A 27598-nucleotide genomic window follows, 5' to 3' on the forward strand; every position below is an offset into this window, starting at 1 on the left:
GTTGTTAAAATTTGTATTTCTATAGAAAATTTTGTGAAAATTTTATTTCTATAGAAAATTTTGTTAAAATTTTATTTCTGTAGAAAATGTTGTCAAAATTTTATGTCTACTTTGTCAAACTGAATTATATACGTATTGGATGTATCTTTTTTGATTTGATATATACCACGTATGGACTTACATACAATTTAGAAGATGGTGTCAGGAGGTATTAAGATACCTTGCCATCGGCAAGCGTTACCGCAACTTAAGTAATTCGATTGTGGATGGCAGTGTTTAGAAGAAGTTTATACGCAATCCATGATGGAGGGTACATAAGCTTCAGCCTGGCCGAACTTACGGCCGTATACACTTGTTTGTACATATTTTTTTTTTCGAAAAAGTGGCAATTCTTTTGTTTTTATCTGCGTCATGCTATCAAACACGGGATTTCCCCTTCTTTTTAAAACACGACTCATTTTAAATACATACACCCTTCTTTTACTTATTTTAGTTCATTTCATTTTCTATTACTCTCAATGAGGGGGTTGTGCTTATTTTAACGTTTCAATTACTGAGTGAGTATTCAGGTTTTACAAAATACTTAAGAAATTGCATATGCCTTAATTCTAGAATTTGCTTTAATTGAAATGTTAATAGAACTTGCTAAAAAGAAAATATATTTCACGAAGGAAATAACTACCATTACAAAACCTTCGCATATGAACTTTTTGGGTTGATAGAAAAAGGTAATGGAAATGGAAAGATATGGAAATTTTTATAAAAAATGATCCTGGCAGCGGAAGGAGTCTTAAAGTGTCGCAGGCGGTAGCCTCTGATGTCAATTGCTACAAGGAAATGTATTCTACATTGAAAAAGAAAGCAGTTCAGAAAACATTGGACCAATTTTTTGTGACAACAACAGCCAATATCGCCTCATCAAACAGCGTTTAATTTTATTTTGTTTTTGGTTCTTAATTGAATTTTGTTTTACTTGAATTTACATTATTTTTGTTTTTCTTATGAATTAAATAAAAATTTACATTTTGTTTTGTTTCTTAATTACTCTGTTCAATTTTTTTTTTAAGAGTAGTACTTTCGTAATCATGGAACCTATCTCCAATCTTTGCATGGTTTGCCATAGAAACTCATTATACACTTTGCGTCGTTTCAGTTTGCGTCCTGTGTTTTTGGAACGTATCTGCGACGCAAAGCGAGGTCTAGGTGTACTTTGTATAGTCGGAAATCGATATTTCGATGTGTTACAGACAGAATGAGAAACTTATTATACCCCCATCACCATTCTATGGTGGTGGGTATAAAAAACAGCATGCGTTTTTGCCTTGAGAACACCATTTTATGTATGGCACATTATGGGCACAATTTTTTTTCTGGGTTCGCCAAAAGAAATCGGAACGTACGACGAGTAAGTCAAAATATTCAGACAAAGGAAATTAAAAAACAAACAGTGGAAAAAATATAAAAATTACAAAGGGATCTTCATAACAAATATCGAAAGGGCACTATACTCTTTTTGGTGGTTGGATAGTAAAATGAAAAAGGGGGAAACTGCACCGAAAGAAAAAGCGTTCGTTACATTGATGATTCAGTTTCATCAATGCGTTTTCGTCTATGCGATGAAAAGTTTCGTCCATGTGAGTATTTCGGTAGCCTACGTGACGAAAGCAATCATCAAAGTTAATTTTTGTTCTTTTCATAGTTCGTCACATTGACGGTATACTTTCGTCAATGAGACGAAATTATTTTCTTCCCGATTCAGGGAAAGTTAACCACACTTAACTTTTGATTCAAATTAATTTCGTTTATTTGAAGTTCCATTATATGTTATGAATTTCAAATTTTAATATAAGTTGGACAAAAGTTTTAAGTGATTTATTTCCATGATGTATCAAGGATGCTAGTTTTCGTCGATGCGATGAAACATAAAACGGTATATATAGTATATGGTATATTTTCCATTAGTACTAAAGTGAAACGCCTAAAATTCGAATCAATCGTCAATGGGATGAACTAGTGTTCAATGCGATGATAAAATTCATACGTTCTGTAGATGTGTATTTATTTTTCTATTAAAAATCACACACACAGCCAAATGCGATTGCAACGTTTCTTTTTTTTTAAACACAGCTTTTATTAATGAGAGCAAAGTTTTTTTGTATCTAATGCTCTCTTCACATTAACTTAACTCAAATGAGAATTTGAGCAAATATTTGTACACATGTTGTTTTTAAATTGGCTTCCAAGATGTATGAGAACAATTAAAGTCGTCAAATTGATGGAAGAAGTAATCAAATAGACGAAACATTTCATCTACTCCGTTGATGTGTATTCAAATACTAATGCAATAACACATTCATATGTAGTTGTGTGGTAGAGATGTTGTTTTGTGTGGGGTAAGAATTACTCAAATGGTTCTTATCAGTTGATGATGAGTTTAGTTCAAAGTGTGAAGGTGGTCGCGCATGCCGAAAATAAAGAGCTAATTGAATAAAGTTGTGAAAGTGAAAAGAAACACAAAAAAGTGAGTAAAAAGACATGAAGTGTTATATGCAATACATTTTTTAACCAAAATGAAAAATATTTTAAGCATTTAAAATGTTATCATTTGCTTAAACACATAGACAGTCGAACATGTTGTGGAACATTATACAAGGATGCTTCTTTTTTTGTTGGAACAAAACATTCAACTAATAAAAAAGAAGCGCCTGTGTTACAAGAAAAAATAGAAAATTAGTTCGTTACTATTTTGAAGAACACAATGGAGTGTTCTAGCGAAGATAACAAGTGTAATTTTAAATTTATTTCGGACAATTTATTGTTTTACAAACATTTATATGTTATTTGTTTATGGAAGTATTTCTAAATTTACGGATAATTGCCGCAACATTTTCGTTCTGTGAACACGGAATATGGGTTTAAATTGAAATTAAAGGAGAAAGACGAATTGAATGAACAAAAAATTCAAAGGGAAATTGGTGAGTTAAACTTTGTTCAAAATTCTACTAGCATCGAAAATATTTTACTTCAAATTCAAATTCAAAAAATTTAATTATCAATTTTTAAATTCTTTTTATAAATTGTTTACTTCACAGGCTGAACCCAAAAAAAATTTTTCATCCTTGCTATTGGTGATCTAAACACTATTAAGGTAACAGCATGTTTGTGTAAATTGATAGTCAATTTATCAAAATCAGCAGCTTTTGAAGAAAAGCAGATATTTGCATTTGTATGGTACATTTTATGTACGTATTTATTTCGTTAGTTGTACCTTATTTCAAATAAATAAAATTGAAATTTAAGTGAAAAAAACAATATGGTTGTTTATTAAGTGTGGTAGAAAATATTTCTGATAATCCATTTATCAATTTAATGTAATCTTATCACCATATAAGTCAAAGAGGACTTATAGTCGTACATTCATATAAATTATTATTATTATTATTATCGTGATTCCTTTTAGCTTTTTAAATTTATAACGGATATTGTGTTGTTTTGTATTATAATATTATTATAATCATGATTCATTTTTGCTTTTTACATTTATAACGGATATTGTTTTTTATTAAAATGCATGTACTTTAATTATAAGACTTTAATCTTGTTGTACAGGATATGCTTAAATAAATAAATAAATTCATTAAGTTTCTCCTCCTTACCACAAAATTGACTTATATTGATGAATATGTTACATCAAATTTATGAGCGGTTTACATCATATTGATGAATCGATTACATCAAATGGATGGATCGATTACATCGTATTGATGAATGGATTACGTCAAATTTAGGAAAAGTATTCATCGCTGTGACGATCGCGTTTGTAGCGACGACGAAGGAGAATCGTACTTTTGAAGAATTTCATCATCGCATAGATGAAATATGCGATGGACGTAATATAGTGATCTATGGGATGTCAATGTGTTCATCACACTGAAGAATTACAATTCATCGACATGACGAAAAATTCATCACCGGGATGAAATGTTACGTTAGTTCATTTTTGACGAAAAATTCGTCACCGGGACGTAAAAATTCGTTCTCATGACGTACATTTTCCTTTCAGTGTGTGAAAATTTAAACAGTAAAATGTATAAAAACAAAGTTCAGTTTCTCTTTATTAATAAGTAGTCCAACAGGAGTTGACGGACACTTTCAAAAATAAAAGCGTGCATTAAGTTCGAGTTTTGCCGCTAAAGATAAATCTTTATTTTAGAGACAAAACTCGAGTCTCTAAAAGCAGAATAACATTATAACTGTTTTGGCAAATTGTTTTATAACTTGGTGGGGAATGATTCAAAGCAACAATTAAAAAATTTATTTTCTTTAAAATGAATGAAATTATTCGTTAATATTTTTCTTTTGTATTTTTAAATAAAATTAATTTTATAAATTAATGTTATTTTATAAATATCGGACGGATATATTTACATCACATTTTACAAGTATCAGGCGAACAGAAAATTAAACAGTAATACCACAAATGACTTACATGCATAATATAAACAACACAAAATACTTAAAGCTACTGTAGATTCACTACACTCGTACAGTAGCTTTAAGTATTTTGTGTTGTTTCTATTATGCATGTAAGTCATTTGTGGTATTACTGTTTAATTTTCTGTTCGCCTGATACTTGTAAAATGTGATGTAAATAACATATATCCGTCCGATATTTATAAAATAACATTAATTTATAAGACTTATGACAATTATTGATAAAAAGAAAATAATTTATAGACTTATTTAAAATTTTATAATTTTTTAATACTGTGATATTTATGAAATGTAATTTCTTAAAATCTATTGTAGATTCCCTGAAGAAGCGATTCACTATGACAATCGCGAAATATTGGAAAAATAAATAAAATATTCAAAAAAAAAAGACCTCGAGAAAATCATTTATTTATTATTATAACACAAAAAAGGTCGAAGAAAACCAAAGAAAATAAAAACTGTTTTTTGTTAGAAAAATGTTATTTTTGCAATAAAAAAATAATATTGTATCCAAAAACTCAGCCCGTTTCGTTTATATCACTGTTCTTTTCTGACTTTAAATCTTTAATAACCAACATTTCGAAGTTTTATTATAAAAATTTAATACAGTAATATGTAATGTCGAACATCTTTTCGGCATTTTTGAAATATATGTAAAAATAAATGTAAAATAAATTGGTTGTGCGGTCGGAGCAGGACCAACAAATGTATGTTTCTGTTAAATAATATTTTGTTTGCAACGGCTCGTGGGCGCCGCAAACTATGCTATATAAATATAAGTTATAAAGATAATTGTCTGTGGATGACAATAACAGCTACGTAGCCCAGTGGATAGTGTGTTGGCTTACAAACTGTATGGTCCTCGTTTCGATTCTCCGTTCAAGCGAAAGGTAAAATTTAACACATTTATAATATTGAATAATATCTTTAACATTGTTTGTATGAGAGAAAAAGGTGCTAAGAACTAAAAAACCTTGTGGGAGTGAGAAAGATGTGAGGGAATATGCAATTATTCAGAAATAATTTTTTCTTGAGCACAATCTTCTTTAGGAGAAAATTCTTCCAAGCATATAATATGTTTGGGCTCAAAATGCTTCCAAACATATAATATGTTCACATAAAACAAACATAATAATGTTTCGGCAATATCCAATAATATATGTGTTTCCTATAAAATATGTTTGGAACATATGTTAGAGAAGCGATTTTTTGAGGGTGTAGGAATTTCACCTTACCATATGGAGTAAGCTTGTTTCATAAAGCTTGGAAGGAATAAACGTAATACTTTGATTCTTCAAGATTTTATACACTGCACCAGTAACTCTCATATACTGGTGTACTCAGAGTTTGGCACAAAGTTTACATTTCGTGGGTGCAATATAGTCGATAGTGGGAGATATTTATTATTTTATAGTTTATACATTAGAAGAAGAGTTTTCTGTTCTGAGAAACAAAATACAAATTTGGGAGTAATTTTGTATATACTACTATTGTGGCCATAAATATTATTAAGGGGTTCATGTTCTTATCTTTACTTTTTAAGAATATTTAGATTGTAGCTAGTTGAAGATTTAGCATATAAGGATGAATATTTTTTAGAATACATTAGTGACTTACAACCACTCGTGTAAGAAGTACTATTAATTAATTCACACCTTTATTAAATTTTTACTAAGAAAGCCTAAAAACTTCCTTAATTCAGACATAATATCAGTGCTGTAGCAAAAATTTTTTTGCGGTGCCCTTTAATAAACGTTTTGTTTTCGTTTCCTGCAATCACTCAATTTTTATTTCGTTTGATTCTCATGTGCCCAATTCTTAGCGCACACACCCATATCTGACTTGCTCGAAATCTGTTACTTTTGGACATACACCCAAAGAAAAGTAGACTTCTTAAATCAATTTAAAATTCTTATTTTTAGCATGAATCCGCACTTAAAATTTTAAGTACGCAAATACTATGTTATACTCATATTAAGTACAACGTGTGCTTATTTGTGCAATTCAAGTATTTAAAGTTTGATTTAAGCCTGCTTTGAGTCAAAACAAGAAAATTGTTACTTAATTCGTATGTGAGAGTTAGCTAATGAGAGCGCAAAAAGTTGGCTCTCCTCCATACTCTCACAGATTTTCAACCCCCGAAAACTGTTTTTTGTCAGAGAATTTTCAATTGTCAGAGAATTTTAGCGTTAGTGTTGTTGGTTGGCTTGCATTGGGTTTGCTATCTTAAGCCGACTATGGCTTAACATAAGAAAACTTTAACTTGATATTCCTTTATGAGTTATAGCAAATCAGAATACAAAATAAAGGTTTTTGGTTTATGTGTAATCGCATGTGTGAAGCATTGTGATATAATGTTTGATTTCGAGCTAGTGTTTTTTGGCTTCACTTGCATTTGATTTGCCAAATTCTTTTAGTATTATTGTGTGCTTCACCATAATTGACAGCGAACCATTTATTGTCTCCTCACAAGAAAGTGGGAAGGAAGATAAATTAATAAAAATTTGTCAAATGGAAGTGGAGGCAGCATACAAGGTAAAGGTAAGTAATATTAAAAGTTCAACAACCGAAATATCAGAGGACTTCGTCCCCTCAGTTTTAAAGGGGCGTTAATGGATTGCACCGACGTATGTGTAAGTAGAGGCAAACTTACTATTTAAGGCAAGAAGACCTCCAAAAGTTGAATTCTGACGAGTTTCTTGCTTCCTAGTCCAAATTTTATCATGCTGCTGCAGGCTTAGAAAATAGGTATAAATATCTTTATTTTGTATTATAGTATTTATTTTATTATTTTTAATATATTTGTTTTTATTAACAAAATTTGTATTTGAATCAATTACAGATATTATAAATATATGTAACCACTTTTTCACCTAGGTGTATGTCCTATTATGTATTGTATTATTTTATGTATTTTTTTTTTCATTACAATGTATGTATTGATATAAACAAATAATAATAAATAATTTAACAAGCATATACGGCCGTAAGTTCGGCCAGGCCGAAGCTTATGTACCCTCCATCATGGATTGCGTAGAAACTTCATCTAAACACTGCCATCCACAATCGAATTACTTAAGTTGCGGTAACGCTTGTCGATGGCAAGGTAACTTAAAACCTCCTAACACCATCTTCTAAATTGTATGTAAGTCCATACGTGGTATATATTAAATCAAAAAAGATCGATCCAATACGTATATAATTCAGTTTGACAAAGTAGACATAAAATTTTGACAAAATTTTCTACAGAAATAAAATTTTAACAAAATTTTCTATAGAAATAAAATTTTCACAAAATTTTCAATAGAAATAAACTTTTGACAAAATTTTCTATAGATATAAAATCTTGGTAGGTTATTTTTGGCTCGAGTGGCAACCATAATTATGAACCGAATAAAATTTGAACAAAATTTTCTATAGAAATAAAATTTTGATAAAATTTTCTATAGAAATAAAATTTTGACAATGATGAAAATTTTATTATGAACCGAATAAAATTTTAACAAAATTTTCTCTACAAATAAAATTTTGACAAAATTTTCTATAGAAATAAAATTTTGGTAGATAATTTTTGGCTCTAGTGGCAACCATGATTATGAACCGATATGGACCAATTTTTGTGTGATTGGACCAATTTTGGTATGGTTGTTAGCGACCATATACTAACACCACGTGCCTAATTTGAACCGGATCGGATGAAGTTTGCTCCTCCAAGAGGCTCCGGAGGTCAAATCTGGAGAATGTTTTATATGGGGGCTATATATAATTATGGACCGATATGGACCAATTCTGGCACGGTTGTTAAAGATCATATACTAACACCATGTTCCAAATTACAACCGGATTGGATGAAATTTGCTTCTCTTGGAGACTTCGCAAGCCAAATCTGAGGATCGGTTTATATGGGGGCTATATATAATTATGAACGGATGTGGACCAATTTTTGCATGGTTGTTAGAGACCATATACCAACATCATGTACCAAATTTCAGCCGGATCGGATGCAATTTGCTCCTCTTTGAGGCTTGGCAAGCCAAATCTGGAGATCGGTTTATATGGGCGCCATATATAATTATGAACGGATGTGGACCAATTTTTGCATGGTTGTTAGAGACCATATACCAATACCATGTACCAAATTTCAGACGGATCGGATGCAATTTGCTCCTCTTTGAGGCTTCGCAATCCAAATCAGGTGAACGGTTTATATGGGGTCTATATATAAATATGGACCGATGTGGACGAATTTTAGCATGGTTGTTAGAGACCATATACCAACATCATGTACCAAATTTCAGCCGGATCGGATGATATTTGCTTCTCTTTTAGGCTCCGCAAGCCAAATCGGGGGATCGGTTTATATGGGGGCTATATATAATTATGGACCGATGTGGACCAATTTTTGCATGATTGTTAGAGACCATATACCAACACCATATGCCAAATTTCAGCCGGATCGGATGAAATATGCTTCTGTTAGAGGCTCCACAAGCTAAATCTGAGGGTCCCTTTATATGGGGGCTATACGTAAAAGTGGACCGATATGGCCCATTTTCAATACCATCCGACCTACATCGATAACAACTACTTGTGCCAAGTTTCAAGTCGATAGCTTGTTTCGTTCGGAAGTTAGCGTGATTTCAACAGACGGACGGACGGACGGACGGACGGACATGCTTAGATCGACTCAGAATTTCACCACGACCCAGAATATATATACTTTATGGGGTCTTAGAACAATATTTCGATATGTTACAAACGGAATGACAAAGTTAATATACCCCCATCCTATGATGGAGGGTATAAAAATATATGAACCATTTTTATTTTAAGGGTACGTGTTTAGGACAAGTACAGATAGCTCTTGGGTCAAGCATAGTGGGATTATATTCAGTAATAAAAAAGATTGATCCAAGCCGCGATTATGCTTAAAACAAGTTCGTTTTGGCTAAAGTTAAGCGCTAATTGGGTTTAATATAAGCTTAAATGTGGATTGAATCAAGTACAATGAAAAAAATAATGTCGTGAGGCCAAAGATTTCATATCCTTATAATACGAATGCAGATTTTGCTTAGCATTGAAGACACATTTCTCTAATATAACGTTTTTTCCTGGTCCAAAAGTCGATGCACTTTTTAATGAGTGGTATTGTCCTTATAATTAAGTGATTTGACTTAAAAATGGGTATCATAACATTAAAGAACATTGTTTGGGCTAAGGTCAACTTGACTTTAATAATCCATAAAAATTCTTTAAAATTAATGAAATTGTCTTTAAATTTGTTGGTTTTTTGCATCTTGACTACAAAGCAAAAAATCGTTTAAAAATAGGACATGTTTTTCAGCACTTTATTTTAAAGACATTTTTTACTTGGAACATAGCATAACTTCTACTGGAAGTCGAGTCTGAATTTGGAAAATAAAGTTGTCGTTAACTTGTTTTTAAAGGACTTTGATAGTATATGAAGAAAAAAAGTTGGAAAAACGTACAATTAAAATTTGCTTCCTAGAATCAAGTACACAAAACCCAAATTTAAAAGAGAATTGTATCTTAAAAGTATCCTTACTTGAATTCTCCGCTTCTTTGGCTCGGAATCAATACCAAATTGTTAAAGTGAAGACAAAATCTTTGGAATCAGACAAGTTTTTTTTTCAGTGCACATATTAGGATTAAATAGAGCCTCACTAGACTTGAATCAAGCACTTCCCGTACTTAAAGGAAGCACAAACACTACTGAAAATTTCTAAAATTAAGAAATCTGTACTTAATATTTTCGGGATTAAATTACGAATTTTCTTCTTGGATTTAGAAAATCCGTACTTACCGTACTTTTGACACCGCTACGGCTTGAATCAGCTTTTCTCTATTAATTTTTTGGGTGTGCATACTATATTGATATATACGCTATATTGATAGACCGATCTCCCGTTTTTATACCCTCCACCATAGGATGGGGGGTATATTAACTTTGTCATTCCGTTTGTAACACATCGAAATATCGATATAAGACCCCATAAAGTATATATATTCTGGGTCGTGGTGAAATTCTGAGTCGATCTGAGCATGTCCGTCCGTCCGTCTGTTGAAATAACGCTAACTTCCGAACGAAACAAGCTATCGACTTGAAACTTGGCACAAGTAGTTGTTATTGATGTAGGTCGGATGGTATTGCAAATGGGCCATATCGGTCCACTTTTACGTATAACTCCCATATAAACGGACCCCCAAATTTGGCTTGCCGATCCTCCAAGAGAAGCAAATTTCATCCGATCCGGTTGAAATTTGGTACATGGTGTTGGTATATGGTCTCTAACAACCATGCAAAAATGGTCCACATCGGTCAATAATTATATATAGCCCCATATAAACCGATCCCCAGATTTGGCTTGCGGAGCCTCTAAGAGAAGCAAATTTCATCCGATCCGGCTGAAATTTGGTACATGGTGTTGGTATATGGTCTCCAACAACCATGCAAAAATTGGTCCACATCGGTCTATAATTATATATAGCCCCCATATAAACCGATCCCCAGATTTGGCTTGCTGAGCCTCTAAGAGAAGCAAATTTCATCCGATCCGGCTGAAATTTGGTACATGGTGTTAATATATGGTCTTTAACAACCATGCAAAAATTGGTCCACATCGGTCCATGATTATATATAGCCTCCATATAAACCGATCCACAGATTTGACCTCCGGAGCCCCTTGGAAGAGCAAAATTCATCCAATTCGGTTGAAATTTGGTACGTGATGTTAGTACCCAGCAAAAAAATTTGAAAGTACTTTTAAGAGCACAACTTTAAAAGCACTTCCAAAAAATGTCCTCCAAAGATGTTCTTTATTTTAACTACTCAGGAAGTTCTTTTAATTCATTTTTTATAACTCGTTTTTTTCATATTTTATAAGGGTAAGTTTAACTTTTTTGTTTCAAATATGTTAAAAACAGAGTAAGGATTAATAAAATGGTACAAATTATTTAAATTTTGTCGACAAAAATTCTACATCCATTCTGGAAAAATTGCGAATTTGTGGAAATATTCGATGTCAAATGTTTCAGGCAAGCTTTAGAATGCATTAAATATCATAAGAAATTTTAAAAAATTATTTATTTGGTAAAATATCACGGATTTTTCTAATTCACATCCAAAACACTTAATTCGGATCACACCCTAAGAAGTGATGCAAATTCAGTGCAACGGCTGTGGAAATGGTGGACATCCGCCCTATGACAAGCACATGTTAAATTCATCGCTTCTTTTGGAGCCACTTGGAGGAGCAAATTTCATCAGAGTCAGTTGAAATTTGGTACGTGATGCTAGTATATGGTATCCAACAACCATGCAGGAATTGGTTCATATCAGTCCATAATTATATATAGCCCCCATATAAACCGATCCCCAGATTTGACCTCCGGTGTCTTTTGGAGAAGCAAAATTCATCCGATCTGGTTGAAATTTGGTACATTGTGCTAGTATATGGCCTTTAACAACCATGCCTAATTAGGTCCATATCGGTCTATAATTAACCAGCAAAAAAAAATTGGAAGTTGTTCCACAAACATTTCTATTAAAGCCCAACCCAAAATACCCCATCGAGTTTTTTCAACTTCCGATGCAGTCCTTTTGAACAAGTCCACAAACATTTCATCTAAAGCGCAACGTGGGATCCCTCAAGAATTTTTTCCACTTCTTATGCAGTCCTTTTGGACAAGTGTACAAACATTTCTTCTAAAACGCATGTTGGGATCCCCTAATGATTTTTTCTACTTCCAATGAAGTCCTTGTGGACAAGTGTTAGAAAAAACGCAATCAGGCTAGCTTAAGTGCAAAGTTTACAAAAAATAGAAAACTAATCAAAAAATAAAAGAAAATAGAAAATTAATAAAAAAGTAAAAAAAATAATAAAAATAATAAATAAATTTCATCCCCGCTGCGATTTGAACCTGTGCCGTTTGACTTTTTCGCTTCCATGGAAGTTCTTTTGAGAAGGTTTTGTTGATTTTTAATGGGAGAAATATATTTATACGAAAATAAAAACGATGCCATAACATAGAAAAATATTTTTTTAGAAAAATATTTGATAAAAAAATTGCCGCTGGGGAGATTTGAACCTGCGTTTCTTATTTTTTCGTTCACACTAATAAAGACCATCTCGAGAAGCAATTAGAATGTTATTCCTTGGTGTCCTATTACGATCATATCAGAAATTGACCTTTCGACGCTTTATATTCAATGGCGTTTGTTGCTGAGTGTGCTAAGGCGTTCTGTTATGGTGCCTGTAAACCCAGGTTCAACCCCTGCTCGGAGCGAAAAAGTTTTTCAAATTGTATAAATTAGATAATAGGAAAATAATAGTGTTAATAAAACATAAGGATGAAAAAAGTGAAATTGTTTGAAAAAAATTTTTTTTTTCGCTTTTTAAATTTCTTCATTCAAATTAACTTCCATGGCACAACTTCCAAAGCAATGCAAAGGATCCAAAAAGGGAGTACTTCCGTCCTATGACAAGCCCATGTAAAATTCATTGGATTCATTGGATGATCCAAGTTCCGGACCAAGTTCAAGACCTACTTCCGGATGACAGATTGGGGATCCAAACTACTTTTTTGGAAGCTCTTTTTTTGCTGGGTATATATAGCCTTCAGATAAACCGAAGACGATGTTAAGTAGCTTTATGATACCTTGCCATCGGAAAGTATTTTCGCAACCCAAGTAATATGGATGACAGTCTTTCGTAGAAATTTCTACGCAATTCATGGTGGAGGGTACATAAGATTCCGCCTGGCCGTACTTACGGCCGTATATACTTGTTTATTTCTGATTAGATTGGAATTTTAATGGTTAATGCTGCTCTAGTTTGCCATATATCTTTATTGTGAGGTATAGGTATAACATATATAGGCATGTTATTCACTGTACATTATGCGAGCTTTTAATAAAGAAACGTGGGATACTATCACAGACAATATACGTAGGAAGATGGGAAATTGGCATGCGTCACACCAAATTTGCGTTGACGGTCTTAGTTCCATATATGTTTGTAATTTTTATACCCTAAACCACATAGTGGTCAGGGTATAATAAGTTTGATCGGCCAAAAAATGTGCCTACCAGAAATATTGATTTTAGACCCCATAAAATATATACCGATCGACTCAGAATCACCTCCTGAGTCGATCTAGCGCTTGGAGTCCGTCCGTCCGTCCGTCTGTCCATGTATTTGTTGTTCACAGGATTCCGGTCGCAATTATTAACCGATTTTGATGAAATTTGGTACAGGGAGTTTTTTGGGCACAAGGACGAACGCTATTGAATTTGGAAGAAATCGGATTAAATTTAGATATAGCTCCCATATATATGTATCGCCCGATTTCGACAAATGGGGTCACGTTGCGCTTTTTTTCAAACGGATCGTCACCAAATTTAGCAGAAGGTAATCCTTTTCACCGCCCTTCAAGTCTGCAAAATTTCATGAAAATCGGTTCAGATTTAGATATAGCTCTCATATATATGTATCGCACAAATTTGGCCACAAAACCTTTATTTAACAACCGATCTTACTCAAAGTTGGCAAAATCTAATCTTCTATAGAACTAACTATATGTGCAAAAAATCATCGAAATCGGTTCAGATTTAGATATAGCTCCCATATATATGTATAGCCCGATTTTCCCAAATTTGCCCATAGAACTCTTATTTATTAAGCGATTTTACTCAAAGTTGGCTAGATCCAATCTTCTATAGTACTAACTCTATGTGCAAAAAATCATCGAAATCGGTTCAGATTTAGATATAGCCCCATGTATCACCCGATTTTGAAAAATTCGCCCCTAATAACCTTATGTTTGACCATACAGGCCTCATATCTTAACTGATCTTACTCAAATCTTGCACAAGGTAACCTTTTGTGGTATTAATCAAACCCGCAAAATATTATGCAAATTGGTTCAGATTTAGATATAGCTTCCATATATATGCATCGCTCGATTTTCCCAAATTTGGCCATAGTACTCTTATTTATTAACCAATGTTACTCAAATTTCAAATTTTGATATACTAGCCGATCGTACTTATACGTACTTGTAGCTCTTACATAAGAATATTGCTCGATTTTTACAAATTTGTATTTATTACCCACACTAATTTTACGATTTTTTCTTTTTTTTTTAATAATGGGCTCAATATTAGTGGCATACTAGCTCCGTAGGCGCAATATCAACAGCCAGTGTTGCTAGAAGTAGGGGAAATTCCCTATATGTAGGGTTTTTCTAATATTTAGCGTCTTGTAGGGACGTAGGGCCACAATGTGGGACATTTTCACTCTACACAATTTGTAATAATTTTTACATTTTGGTGGCTCTAGAGGAGGAAATTAGAAGCCGACAAGGCTTGATCTTTAACAATGTGTGGTAAACTTTATTCCTCTAGAAAATTTTGTTAACGTTTTATTTCTATAGAACATTTTGTCAAAATTGTATTTCTATAGAAGTTTTTTTCAAAATATTATTTCTATAAATAATTTTCTCAAAATGTTATTTCTGTGGAATTTTTTTCTTAAAATATTATTTCTATAGAATTTATTGTCAAAATTTTATTTCTATAGAAAAATTTCTCACAAAAATTTGTTTATAAAAACTTTTTCCAAAATTTTATTTTTATAAAGATTTAACAAAAAAGATTACTAATTTGGGTAGAATTCTACCAACTGTGGCAACCGTGGTGGTAATACAAATTTATATTCTAAGTTATATACGATGCATATTCATGTTTTAAGATAAATAAGTACCATTTTTGTTTTGTAAAATTTTTTAAATTTAACGAAAAATATAGTAGGGAAAATTGTTTGGGAATGTATAGGAAAGTAGGAAACTATTTTTGTCCTTGTAGGGTAAACCGAACATTTTCCCTGGCAACATTGACTATGAGCTATAGTCGGATTGACACAAAGCACCCATAGACATGTACCCCTTCATTTTCTTAAATATGCGGTTTATCTCCCAGACCTATATGTTACCCCACAAATGCTTATGATTACTAATTCTGTAATGGTGGTTTAGGGTATGATATAGTCGGCCCCGCCCGACTTTCTACTTTACTTGTTTATTTGTTGTTCGTTGTTCGTTTTTTTTAGTGAAAAACTTAATTTTCTTAATGAAACAGTGTTAAATTTTAGGCAACAACAAAAAAAATACATTTTCCCCTTTATGGAAATTTATTTCCTGCACTTGTCGTATACGCGTTTGGTTCGATAAACGAAAAGTATGGACCTAACACCGTAAATGTTTTGATGTGCTCAGTAGCCAATTTCCAATCTTCCTGCGTATATTGTCTTTGGATACTATCCATGAACTGTACAACCTTTGTTTTGCCAACCTTAAAGTATTTATTGGGTTTGTTATTGCAACATCTGGACACACTTGCTCAGAAACACTCATACATTATCCCTTAGGCCATATAAAATCTCACATAATCGGCGTAATAATGGCAATATAAATTAGATACATTTTATCTGTGGTTATTGGTTAAATACCAAATTCATTATGAGATAGGGAATGAATTTAATGTTTTCGTACATCTGTGTGCAGAAGAATGTATTTGAGGTGGTGCATGGGTAATGAGCATTAGATGGTTTTGCGAAATTGAGTGGTTATTAAATTTTTAAAAGAGGATATTGTTCGCTAATTTAAGGCATATACACTGGTAATCGAAATATTTTCTTTTGGCTATTTGATCCATACCACGAATGCATTAAATCTGAAATTTTGCACTAATATTTTATTGCATAAGTGTTTAAATACAACATGCATTTAAGTCATGAGTGAGTAAATCAAATTTTATGATTTGCGTTACAATTATCGAGGCACAACTTTAAAAGCACTACCAAAAATGTCCTCCCATACAGGTAGTTTATTTCAACGACACTGAAAGTTCTATTAATTAAGTTTTTTAACCCCGCTTTTTTCATATTTTTAATGGATAATTTTAACTGTTTAAGAGTAAGACTTAATAATATGGTACAAGTTATTTACATTTTATCAAAAAACACTAAATCCATTCTAGAAAAATTGCGAATTTTTGAACAAATGGAATCCAACATTTCGGACATTTCTGATTCCAATTTTGCACCACTTCCGGATCCAAAAAGAACATTTTTACTGTTTTGACGACGATTCTTTTGCTGGTATTTATGTAAGAATAAGAGTATGTTGTGAACGACGCCACAGATTTGTCCAGGTGAATAATATTCCCAGAAAAATAATGAGGTTGTATACATTGTCTCCATCTCTTAATGAAAGAAGTTTATAATACTGATGCAGATACAACGGCCAGTTTTGTAGGTTATTAACACTTTCACTACTGAATTAAACCTACTGTCAAAACATTAACCTTTTGACTACCTATGTTCACTTAGCATGACATTCGAAAAAGACACCAAACTCTATTTCCCCACTTTTAATGACACATGAATTTTTATAAACAAAACAAAAAATTCGAATTTCGAGACCATTTTTCTACTATACGTCTCTCGTATATGGACACTCATACAAAACCCATGGCTGATATTATTTCGGATTCGTTTTTTTTTGTATTTGTTTTCACACTTTGATTCCACCGCTTATTTGCATAAATCCATTTGGTAAAAATTCCAGAATCAAGTTTTCAGAATGAACTCATATAGCTTTTGAACTAATTGAGATAGGTCCTAAAAATTACAATTTTTGTGCTACTTGCTGTTAGTACAAGTAAACTAAGAAGAAACATCAAAGTTTTTAACACTCGTTTTATTTCGGTAGTGAAAGGGTTAATTTTTCTTTTTTACAAACGGCACCCGCAAACAAAATAACTTCAAGATATGTATCAAATATTTATTTATAGTAAGCTAAATTTCAAATCCCATATTGACTATATCTTGCCTAAGGCATATTCTACTTTTGCATTTATTAAAAGGAATAGTAAGGATTTCATCAGTCCATATACCCGCAAGATTTTATATACTTCGTTTGTCAGGTCAAAGTTGGAATATGCGTCAATGGTCTGGAACCGGTATACTGTTGGTATTTCTGATAGAGTTGAGAGATTGCAAAAGAAATTCATAAAATTTGCACTAATAAGTCTTCGTTTTACTGAACCTCTTCCTGAGTATGAATCCAGATGTAGGCTCATACATTTGGAGACTCTGGCCAATAGGAGAAAGAAAGATTCATTATTATTTTTGTATAAGTTAAGTAATGGTTATATTGATTGCCCGCCTTTGCTTCGTAAAATTGCCTTCAATGTTCCTGCTAGGAGTTTAAGATTTTTCCAATACTTTCATGTACCTATGCATAGGAATAATTATGCTTGCAATGAGCCTATTACAAGAGCTTTGAGAGAATTTAATTCAATAAATTTAAATTGTAATCTTGATCTATCTGTTATTTAAAAGATATTGATCAAATTCTGGATGTATTTTATTTTAGAAATTAGTACATTTTTAAGTAAAACATTTTGGAAGTATATATACAATTTAGAAATTAGCGAGTCTGTAGGGATTATATTGTGAATTATCCAAAGACTGAATAAATAAATAAATAAATATTTAGTAATATTTAATATTTATTTTACTCCAAATATTTATTTAAAAACAAAATATATAAGTCAACAAGCATACATATTCCTTAATGTTGGACTTTTAGTCTCACTGTTTTGTGTTGATGTCTTTCGTTATATCTCTCATTCGACATCTTTACTTTTTCTTTATACCCTCTTTCAAACACATATGTGATTATAGGCAATTTCTAAATTAATATATGTTTGCATCCACATATATTATATTATAACAAGTATATATGGCCGTAGGTTCGGCCAGGCCGAATCTTATGTACCCTCCACCATGGATTGCGTAGAAACTTCTACGAAAGACTGTCATCCACAATCGAATTACTTGGGTTGTGGTATCTTAAATCGTTTTCTAAATTGTGAGTTAGTCCATACGTGGTATATATTAGACAAAAAAGGTATGTAGGTAAGTCTACAAATAATTACGAATCGATATGGAATTTTGCACGGTACGTAGGGAGCCAGAATTGAAATATGGGGGTCGCTTATATGTGGGATATACAATTATGAACTTGATATGGACCAATTTTTGTGTGATTGGGGATCGATTTATCTGAGGGCTATATGTAACTATAGACCGATATGGACCTAGTTAGGTATGGTTGCTAACGGCCATATACTAGCACAATGTACCAAATTTCAACTGACTGGGAGGAAATTTGCTCCTCCAAGTGGCTCCAAAACCAAATCTCGGGATGGGTTTATATGGGGGCTATATATGATTATGGACTGATAAGGACCACTTTTGGCATGGTTGTTAAATATCATATACTACCACCACGTACTAAATTTCAACCAGATCGGATGAATTTTGCTTCTCCAAAAGGCACGGGAGGTCAAATCTGGGGGTCGGTGTAAATGGGGGCTATATATAATTGTGGACTGATATGAACCAATTCCAGCATGGTTGTTGGATACCATATACTAACGTCACGTACCAAATTTCAACCGAATCGGATGAATTTTGCTCTTCCAAGGGGCTCCGGAGGTCAAATCTGGGGATGGTTTTATATGGGGGCTATATATAATTATGCACCGATGTGGACCAATTTTTGCATGGTTGTTAGAGATCATATGCTGACACCATGTACCAAATTTCAGCCGGATCGGAGGAAATTTGCTTCTCTTAGAGGCTCCGCAAGCCAAATCGGGGGATCGGTTTATATGGGGGCTATATATAATTATTGACCGATGTGGACCAATTTTTGCATGGTTGTTAGAGACCATATACCAACATCATGTACCAAATTTCAGCCGGATCGGATGAAATTTGCTTCTCTTAGAGGCTCCGCAAGCCAAATCGGGGGATCGGTTTATATGGGGGCTACATATAATTATGGACCGATATGGACCAATTTCTGCATGGTTATTAGAGACCATATACTAACACCATGTACCAAATTTCAGCCGGATCGGATGAAATTTGCTTCTCTTAGAGCAATCGCAAGCCAAATTTGGGGGTCCATTTATATGGGGGCTATACGTAAAAGTGGACCGATATGGCCCATTTGCAATACCATCCGACCTACATTAAGAACAACCAAGTGCCAAGTTTCAAGTCGATAGCTTGTTTCGTTCGGAAGTTAGCGATATTTCAACAGACGGACGGACGGACATGCTCAGATCGACGCAAAATTTCACCACGACCCACAATATATAGACTTTATGGGGTCTTAGAGCAATATTTCGATGTGTTACAAACGGAGTGACAAAGTTAATATACCCCCATCCTATGGTGGAGGGTATAAAAAATTGTACGTCCCAAACATAATGTGTTCTAACATATTAACATATAAGTCCCAAACATGTTATGCTAGTTTATGAACATTATATACTTGCACTTAAAAAATTTTAGTTGCACACATATAATTTTTACGGTCAAACATATGAAAAACAGTCTTTTTCACACGGAGGGGAGTTTTACTTAAAGAAGGGCATTAAGTTCGAGTTTAGCAGCTAAAATAAAAAATGAATTGTTACTTTCAAATACTTGTCCAAAAGGATAGCCTCTGAAGTGGGAAAAAATCGATGGGAGATCCCGGGTGCGCTTTAAAAGAAAAGTTTGTGGAACAACTTCCAATTTTTGCTGGGTAGTCTATAGGTTGCTATTATCATCCGAGTTTTGTAAATGTTTAATAAGTTTTGAGTCTGAATGATACATATTTAGATAGTTTATTTCAGTCCGTTTTTGTATGGTTCACATAAAGACATCATATCAATTTTATTTTTTGATCATCTTTGCCTGATGTCCTTTAAGCTACATAAATAGAAATTTTGACGGTTTTCATCGGATAATATTTAATGCATTTACATATCTGGATCTTATTTCGACTCGCATATCTTAGATTTTAAAGTTTTTCTTCCAAACTATAAGCATTTAAGGTTTTCTACTGTATAAAACATATAAATAAACGATTTCCAATATATAATGTAATGCTCGAATTCAAAAGTATGGCGACTAAAATTTTTTTTAGCTACGCCAATGATATGCCAAAACATGGACCTTTACACATCATATTCGACGTACCTATTTATGGATACAAGGTACCTCTGGATTTCTAATTTCAGGCAAATCAGATAAAAATTGCGGTTATAGAAGCCCAAGAAGTCAAATCGGGAGATCGGTCTATATTGGAGTTCTACCAAACTGTATAAAAACTTCGGAGTCTACACTGTTAGAAAAAGTTTCGTTATATTTACGAAATGTGTCATTAAAAGTGAGCCATTGAAACAAATTCGTTAATACAAAGAAATATTTCGCTGGTATAACGAATTTTCTTTTAATCAACGTAACATTTCATACTATTAACGAATACTTTCACTGTATTAATGAAAATGTTTCCTTATATCAATGAAAAATTTTTGTTGACTCAATTTTAATGAAATTTTCTTTATGTGTAGATGATGAAGACCCCAAATGGGACTCTTCGAATTAAAATTGGGATTTCTAGTGGCCCAAAAAAGTAAAATAGTAAGATGGGTTTATATTGGAACTATCAGCACGATAGGTTCATTATTGAAGGCTGTAGCGTTATTCAAACATGCAGACGGACATTGTTATATCGTCTTAGAATTTCTTCCTGACGAAGAATATACATATATATTCTCTATAGTCGGAAATTGATTTTCGATGTGTTGCAAATGGATAGAAAAGCTTTTAGTCCCCCATCACCATTCTACAGTGGTGCGCATAAAAAACAGGCTGCTAAACTTAAACCTAAGGGTAGCGCAGAGAATGCTTAGAGTTTTTAGAGCTTTTCTAATAAAGTTTAGCAAGCAAAATATAATTTATGGTGGCCTTGTGGATTTTTTTCTGTGTAAACGAAGATGACTTTAATTGGTAAAAAATTTTAGTTAAAGAAATTCATTTGTCTTTGGAAGTATTCTTTTATGATACAACAATATATATGGTCATTTTTCTAATATATTACAAAGTTTTAGTATTCCTGCATTAATATTGGCATGAATACCCAAGATTGGTAAACAGTTGCAAACAAATTGATTCGACAAGTATATACATCGTCATATGTATGCACCTGTGGGAATTAGAAAATCTATATTGCTTAAATAAAAGAGTTGAAAAACATTTAATTTATCAACTTTTAATTAATCCCATTTGAATTTTTATTTATTTCGTTCAATGGAGAAGGAAAATTGATTTTCTTAAACTACGACGAACTCTAGTGGACAATGTAAATTTTGGAGAATTCATTCCAATTATAGAGAATGGAGCGACATGGTGCTAAGTGCTTTCGAATTCAAAAAACCATTGCTGTTTCGTTGGGCAATGATGACGTCCATCATTGTCTGCTGCTGGATATTTATTCTGACAACCAGTACGACAAGTTATTTGGATTGCAGTACACCGGAAAAACTCGACATTAAGAATTAAGCTTTCCGGTGATTTACTGGAATATGGGGTACTCCAAATTTTAAGAATCAATTATGTAATTCTGAAAGACCAAATAATTTTTTAAATAAAACTCATTTTGTTGTACGTCTCGATAGAATAAGAAAAATAATATGTTTTTTCTCGAAACATTAGTAATTTTAGCTTTGGATTGTACTGAAAGTATTCATAATTTCTTTTGTTTAACTTGCCTTTTTGTCCGATTACAAAGCTACCGTGGCTTTTCTCGCCCTTTCTTCAATATTAAGCTTATTGTTAAGCTTCCTGTCTAAAAACCCCCAAGGGATTTCAAAACCCCCGAAGGAAATGGGCTTAACCGTAGTAATTTTACGTTCCTTGAAGTACATGACTAGAATTTACCCCAAGACCTTTCTCTTTCGTCCATTTCTCAGTCATCCCGGGGGCTCTCTGTATAATATCTCTGATTGTGGATAGGAATTTTTCCCTGATTGCTAAATCATCTGCGTATGCACACAAAAAAATTTCACGAAAATTTTGAAATGTCTTCATTTCAATTAAAAATTAATTGGATCAATTAATTTCGTGATTGAATCAGAAACAAATTTTTTTTTGTGTGCCACCACTTTTATCCTTTCTTTTTCTAAGGAAACCAGAATGTTGTTTATAGCAACATTCCAAAGAAGAGGTGATGGAACTCCTCCCTGGCGACTGCCTCTGTTCACATACCTTTGTACACACAAAAAAATTTCACGAAAATTTTTCCAATTAAAATTTTAATTGAGTTTTAAAAAATATTCAATTAAAAATTTTATTGATTCAACAATTTTTTTAATTGAAACAATAATCAATCACAAAAATAATAGTATCAATTAATTTTTTAATTGTATCAATTAACTTTTTAATTGACCTTCAATTAATGTTTTAATTGATATTATCACTTCTGTGATTGAAGACATTTCAATTAAAAATTAATTGGATCAATTAATTTCGTGATTGAATCAAAAAAATTTAATGTATATTTGCTTATCCTAGTGTGGCTGAAACAGAGATGGTCTGTATCAAACATTTTAAGGTTTGCGACTGTCGCAAAGTTGTAAACGTCGTAAACGTCACATACACGTCGTAAATGTAGAAAAAGTAGCAAACGTCGCAAACTCCAAATACTTCAGACCCTTCAGATAGGCAGCGAATGATATCCAAGATGATGATATATGCGAAGAAGTTTCAATTCTCAGGAATGTTCATAAAATTATTAACGAGTTTAAAATACTTGAGAATATAGTTATTTCAATTGGAAATTTGAAGCCAAAATTACTATAAACTACTCGATGGTGCAGTAAACGTGACGGTCGGTACTCGCTCATAGTTAACCTTTCACAAATTACTGCAGAAACTGGAAGGAAGGAAAACTACTTATTGCTGTTGCTGTTTAGAAAAAATTTTATAAAATCACTTTTTGGCTTATTAGAACCAATTTCCATACTAATTAAAAATTTTCAAAATTGTAGCTAGTCATTCGTTGATGCAGCTAAAGCTTGGTCCACGGAAACCAAGAATAGTTTCAAGTTGTGAATGAGAGATGTAAATCTAGTAGAGTTTTGAATAAATACAATATAGGACATTTTTTGCATACATTTTATCGGGGAGCTTAACTAAATTAAATTAAAAAATATTCACAATTTCTTTAATTCCAAATTAGGTTTTCTACACTAGGTTTACGACTTTTGCGACATACGTATTATACCGTCGTAAACGTATGTCGCAAAAGTCACAGTTTGCGACAGGCCAACCCTGGGCTGAAATACGTATATAGTATATAGTCTTCCTTGATCAACATTCAGAGTTCTCAATCCATTTAATATCTATCACGGATGTCGTTATTGAATGCCCCCTAAAAAGATTGACGTGATGTTTGTAGAATAATTTTATCAAAAAATGTTGTCACCTGTTTCAGAGATACCCCATTGTTATCGCATTGTGTGTTGTATGCTACGTAATGAAAAATTTCTTTCAGTGTGTGGAAACAGCACAGTCACTTTATTGGAAAGTGAATTGAACACCAATATATAAAATCTCTTAATTAATTGGTTGAATTAAGATCTTGAATTGCATTGCACATCATTCGTATTTCTGAAAATCCCCAAACCAGAAGGAATACATATCTTTTGGACAACAAAACTGAATGTAAAGAGTGTTTTTACAAAGCGCTTTGAAGCTGGAGCCATGTATCACGTTCGCAGAAAAAAAATTATGGTACTAAAATGAACATATTTGCATTGTTTATTGTTATTCCTACTGTCCCTATCTACTATCTAGCGAAACCACAGGCAAGGGAACGGGCTTGGAATAATTAGTGGGGACAGAAGACCCTGTTGAGCTTGACTTTATTGCATTAATTTATTGTATTTTAGTTTTTTCTATTTTAGAACAAAGAACATTTTTGTATGGCATGTTTTGAAGTTCTTTTAAAGTTATGCATTTGGAAGTACTTCCAATTTTTTTGCTGGGCTATTAATAAAGAGGAACTACACTATAGTTTTATATATATGTTTAATTTTTCACCGTTTCCATTTTTTTCATTTTACCATTTCGTCTTGTTTTGATACCGGTGCAGATAAAAAACACTTTCATAAAATGCGAATGAACATTAAAATAAATTACTATTCACCATTGCTATAACATCTCAAAAACATAACGTAATCTTTCGTTAGTTTTTATGAAAATTCTTTGAAAAATTTAAGTATTTTTCAGTGTTTTATTTTTTTAATTTCCTTTGTTTGAGCGTTTGGACTTATGTTACTCCTCGGACGTATCGATTTGTTTCGATGCCACAAGAAGAAAAACAATGCCCATGAAGGTAAACAAAACCCATACCCACACATTCCCAGTTTTTTCGCTGTCTTTTCTCCGAATACACATTTAATAATATTCAAATTTAATACTATTTAGACTTAAGCATATCAAATTTTTAGGAAAGCGCCATTAGGAAAGTCAAAAATCCCCAACTGAAATATTTTTCCCCATGAGAAATTCAAAAAATCATATAAAGGGTGATACGGTCAAAATTTGGTCAATATAAACTTGACGTATTTCTTTCAATTTTGCATTTAAAAAACCTGAACACCCCTCATTTTGAAGGTGTGTGTGTAGAATGTTGCTCCTATTTTGATTTTGGAATTCACTCTTCAGTTGTCAAAATGCCGTCCAAGCAAGAAGAGCAGCGTACCAAAAGTTTGCTCGCGCATCGCGAAAATCCGAGCTACTCGCACGCAAAGCTGGCAAAATCGCTAAAAGTTGCCAATCAACCGTTACAAATGTAATTAAAGTGAGACCCTAACCTCTCTCTCCGACATGCCGCAAATAAGCTGGGTGTATCTCTACAACCGTGCATCGAGCCAAAAAACGAGCCGGACTATCGACTTACAAGAAGGTAGTGACTCCAAATCGCGATGATAAACAAAATACGACGGCCAAAGCGCGATCCCGGAGGCTGTACACGACGATGCTGACGAAGTTTGACTGCGTGGTAATGGACGACGAAACCTACGTCAAAGCCGACTACAAGCAGCTTCCGGGACAGGAGTTTTATACGACAAAAGGAAGGGGAAAGGTAGCAGATATTTTCAAGCACATAAAACTGTCAAAGTTCGCAAAGAAATATCTGGTTTGGCAAGCCATCTGTACCTGTGGCTTGAAAAGCAGCATTTTCATAGCGTCCGGGACTGTCAGCCAAGAAATTTACGTGAAAGAGTGTTTGAATAAACGTCTGCTGCCTTTCCTGAAGAAACACGGTGTTCCGTACTGTTTTGACCGGATTTGGCATCTTGCCATTACGGTAAAAAGGCCATGGAGTGGTACGCCGCCAACAACGTGCAGGTGGTTCCAAGAACAAAAACACTCCCAACACGCCAGAGCTCCGCCCAATTAAGAAATACTGGGCTATTGTCAAGCGGAACCTAAAGAAGACCAAAAAACTGCTAAGGACGAGCAGCAGTTCAAGGAAAACTGGCTTTCTGCGGCGAAGAAGGTGTACAAGGTGGCTGTACAAAATCTGATGGCAGGTATCAAGCGTGAGGCCCGGCAATTCGGATTTGGAAAAGCGAAAGCCTAACTGAACATTTTTCCTGAATTTTATACTAATTGAACTTGAAAAAGAAATTTCATTTGATTTTTTAAATAAAACGATTTTCACCGATTTACACGCGTTTTCCCTTGACCAAATTTTGACCGTGTCACCCTTTAATTGTTGTATGTATATAAACTTAATTCTATAAAAAGGAAAGTTTTACTATGATTTATTGAAAATATTTAGAATAAAATTAGGTTATTCCCGTTTAAAATTTTTATTTTCAGGTGGTAGGAACAAACGAAACGAAAGCGAATGCAATTACAAGAAAACTTTCGTGGTACTTAAAAAGAATTGTGTAAGACTGGACAGATACATCATCCCAAGTAATAATGAAAGTTGGGGTTTCTTCAATTAGTAAAAATTGACGTGTAAGCCTTCGCTTTTACACTTTCTATAACAAATTTAATACTATGTGATTGAAGGTGGAAATATCCTCAGAATATCCTCTTGTACGCTTTCGTCCCAAAAGTGCCCAATTTAAATTAAAATTTCTCAGTAAAATCCCCAATAAATTTTTGCCATAGTATTATGAAAAAATAAAGAAAATATGTAAAAATTTTAAAAAATATTAAATTTTTCTATTTTTTGATCGTCTTCCTCAAGAAATGAAAATGGAAGTTCGGTCAACATGTATTTATGAACAAAAACTATTCTCAAATAATGAAATTGGGCGGTATTGTCCAAATCAGTGATGAACACTGATGAGAAGCACGAGTCTCACAAAATGATTTCATCATTTTAGGAAAATATCGTAGCCAATCTGAGTCAAATTATAAATTTGCGCTTGAGCGCAAAAAGAAAACCCTGCGGACGTTTCTAACCCAAATGCTCCACTTCCACAGTATTGTCTGCTGTGAAATACAGAGCAACAAAATGTTCTTTTTATACCCTCCACCATAGGATGGGGGTATATTATTATACCCTCCATCATAGGATGGGGTACATTAACTTTGTCATTCCGTTTGTAACACATCGAAATATTGCTCTAAGATCCCATAAAGTATATATATTCTGGGTCGTGAAGAAATTCTGAGTCGATCTGAGCATGTCCGTCCGTCCGTCTGTTGAAATCACGCTAACTTCCGAACGAAACAAGCTATCGACTTGAAACTTGGCACAAGTAGTTGTTATCGATGTAGGTCGGATGGTATTGAAAATGGGCCATATCGGTCCACTTTTACGTATAGCCCCCATATAAAGGGACCCTCAGATTTGGCTTGTGGAGCCTCTAACAGAAGCATATTTCATCTGATCCGGCTGAAATTTGGTACATGGTGTTGGTATATGGTCTCTAACAACCATGCAAAAATTTGTCCACATCGATCCATAATTACATATAGCCCCCATATAAACCGATCCCCCGATTTGGCTTGCGGATCTAAGAGAACCAAATTTCATCCGATCCGATTGAAATTTGGTACGTGGTGTTAGTATATTGTATCTAACAACCATGCCAAAAGTGGTCCATATCGGTCCATAATTATATATATAGCCCCCCATATAAACC

This window comes from Haematobia irritans, chromosome 5 (genome assembly GCF_050003625.1).
Source record: "Haematobia irritans isolate KBUSLIRL chromosome 5, ASM5000362v1, whole genome shotgun sequence".
NCBI classification, from domain to species: domain Eukaryota; kingdom Metazoa; phylum Arthropoda; class Insecta; order Diptera; family Muscidae; genus Haematobia; species Haematobia irritans.